Source organism: Piliocolobus tephrosceles, chromosome 19 (assembly GCF_002776525.5).
Source record: "Piliocolobus tephrosceles isolate RC106 chromosome 19, ASM277652v3, whole genome shotgun sequence".
NCBI lineage: Eukaryota > Metazoa > Chordata > Mammalia > Primates > Cercopithecidae > Piliocolobus > Piliocolobus tephrosceles.
The window spans coordinates 49,119,261-49,122,791 of NC_045452.1; positions in this window are offsets into that span (position 1 = coordinate 49,119,261).

Consider the following 3,531-nt stretch of genomic DNA (forward strand, 5'->3'; position numbering starts at 1 on the left):
GATAGATAGATAGATAGATAGATAGATAGATAGATAGATAGATAGATAGAGACTGATCGGTGGACATGCGTATCTTTTCAACACTGTATTACCAGTGCCTGGAACATTCCTTGGCACATAGTCAGTGATTAATACACATTTATTTAAAGAATAAAAATGTAGCCTCCCTAATTTGTCACCAACTCATCCATTCATACATTCATTCCACAAATATTTTGCTAAGCTTCTTTTAAGTGCCAGGCACTTTTCTAGCTATGGAGATAAAGCAGTGAATAAAATGTCAACAGTCTTTGTTCTTGTGAAGCTCACATTCTAAGGAACTTACACTCCTGTCAGTTCCTCTTGAATAACTCTGGAATTCATCTCCCGTTTTTGTGGCCAGGTCTTCATCTTCTTTCTAACTAGATGAATGAGCTGGCCTTCTAGTATTTTTCTTTCTTTTCTCTGTAGTCTTGATACCTTGCAATTCACCATGCTCATTTTAATCACAATCATTTTTCAAGACTGAACTCTGATTATGTCCCTACACTGGATTTCCATCCTTTTTAAAGTTTGTATTCCATAGATCAGCATCCAGATCTCTTTATGAGCTCACCCTCATCTAAATTTTCAGTGTTATTTCATGGTGTTCTGAAATACACCTTGAACTTAAAGCCATGATGACTTACTTGAAGTTCTTGAAATTTGCCTCAATACTTCCTACTTTCAGCTCTTTGTACTGGCTGCTCTCTCTGCCATCCCCACTCTTCTCAGCAAGGCTGATCCTTCAGTGTTCAACACAAACATGTACTCCCTGATGCTCCCAGACTATGTGTGATGAGTTAAGAATTTCATTCCATTATGTTCTTGAATAATATATGTGACTTTATAATAGTTCTGGTCACAGCTTTCATTTTGGATCCTCCTACCCATAGCATAAGCAGATGAGATTCTTTTCTTTTTTCTTTTTAAAATGAAAATCTTATTGTGTTAACATTCTCATGCGTACTATCTCACTCATCTATTCTCCACCTATTTCTCCAATCTCATCTCTCCTAGTTCTTCTATTTGTCCATTGCACGTAACTCTACTAGCCTCCCTTCTGTTTTTTGAATACACCAACTTTATCGTGGTGATTCTCTGCCTGGAATGTCTTTTTCTAGCTCTACTCAAGTCAGACTCATATTCACCCTTTAGAGCTAATTTCATCTGTGACCTGATCAGAAATGCCTTTAAGGATTACCCCTTCTACAATGGCCTTCTCTGATTATTCTGTATCCTAATACACTGTTTATATCCCTCTTTGCACTGTCTGTAATATAGATGGATCTAGTTGTTCATTAAGCATCACTGCTGATCTCTGGAATGCAAGATCATTGAAGACAAGGACTCTTTACCATTTTCAATCCTCTGGTTCTAGAGCCCAGCATGGTGCTTGGCAAATAGTAGGGCCTCAAAATATATCAGTTGAATTAACAAATAGTACTGACCATATGCTGCTATTTGCTTCTTTCTCTCCAACTAGGCTGTGGAGATCTTACGTAATATCATTATCCTATTATAGGTAACTAAGAAATATTATATTGAATATTAATGCAACCAGCAAAATAACAACCTGTACCATAAAGATACAAAATTATTTTAAATGAAATTAAGAACATGATGAATAATAAGATTTTTTATACACAAAACTGATCAAGTCAGAAGCTATGAACTGTCAATCATAACGAACTGGGACAGGGGACAAAAGTCCTGTCTGTGGGTTAGCACAGTAAGCCTGAGTCATCTCTGCCCTTTGGATGATGCAGCAGTGTGTCCTAACACTGTATCCTTCTGGTCACTGGCCTGGCTTCTATTGTGCATGGTGGAGATGAAAGAAAATGTACCCATTGTGAGTTGCCTAATAGAGCAAGTACTTGTTAGGCACTCAGTAAATATTAGCCTCATATTTAAGAGATCATCAAAATAAATTAATTTCTACTATAGATTAATAAAGTAAAATATAGGCTCAAAAGATGCATTTTTGCAGATTCAGCCTTTGCATTGGTAACTTTTAATTATTGCCAAATTCAAGACATAAAATGTTATTTTCAGAGCATTAGCACCATAAAAACGGTTATGAAAGTATTTAATAGTAGAAACACATGTCTTTCTGGTGAACTATAGTGAATTTTAATGTGTTTTGTTTTTGAAATTAATATTTTAATGTTAACTAATGTTATTTGTCAGTTTTCAAATTATGTTTCTGAAAATACAGTTTTGTGTGGAGGAAGACACTTTTATTGTTCAAATCACAGAAGAGATACTTATTAATAACTAACTTTCATAACCAAACAACGCATTTAAATGAGTTTTTGGTCTTCTAGCATAGTTAAAAGCATCATTGTGGCTGGGTTTGGTGGTTCATGACTGTAATCCCCACACTTTGGGAGGCTGAGGTGGGGGGATCTCTTGACACCAGGAGTTTGAGACCAGCCTAGGCAACGTAGCAAGACCCTGTCTCTACAAAAAGAAAAAAACAAAAACAAAACAAAACAAAAAAAACAGAAAAATACAAAAAAAGAACATCATCGTTTTGTTTAGTATTGGAGTAGCCAGCATTCAAGATGGCCACCAGTGGTCTCTGCCTCTGGGTCTTCACACTCTTGAGCAATCCTCTTCCACATGGTTCCAGACTTGGTCTGTGTGACCAATGGTGACAGAAGTGATGGCATGTCACTTCACAGGTAGATTATAAAAGTTCTTGCCTTCCATCTTGGCCACTTTGGGAGAAACAAATTGCCATTCTGTAAGCAGATGCCCAAGTGGCCAGAAAGTAAGCCACCCTGGGCACAATCATTGAGGAACTGAAGTCTGACAATAGCCACATCAGGGAGCTTGGAAAGACTTTCTCTAGCAACAGTGGAGACTTGCAATAAGACTGCAGCCCTATCTGACACAGCATGGCTGCACCTCCTGAGAGAACTGGGTCAGAACCACTCAGCCAAGCTGCACCCAGATTGCTGACTCACAGAAATTGAATGAGAAATAAATGTTTGTTGCTTTAAGCTAGCTAAGTTTTGGGGTAATTTGCTGCAGATAAATAACACAAGTACCCAATCTGATTTAGTTGGTATATTACATATCTGAAAATCAGCATCCGTAAAAATAATCTAGACTTGTATACATAGTACAATGTTTGAAAAGGACAAAAGAAGTAAGTAAAGTAGCAATTAAATGATAAAAAGAAAAATAAGAAATAAAAAATTGATGGTGAAGCTTACAGGAAACCTTTTAGTCATATGTCTGTAGCTGTGATAAAGAGATTTTGGAGATGATGGAGGATTGTGCTGAGCTATAACTCTTCATTAGAGCAGAAGGCTGAGCTATAACTTTCAAGCGTTTCCTTCGATAATGTGAAAGTTATAAAGGTGTTATACATTGTAAGGTGGCTAAATCAAATTTATTTGACTAGCACTGTCTATTTCAAGTCCTTTTTAGATGCTTCTTTTGATTTTCCAAACTTTCTCCAATGAGTCTATATTAATTATATAATCAGAAAACATAACTATT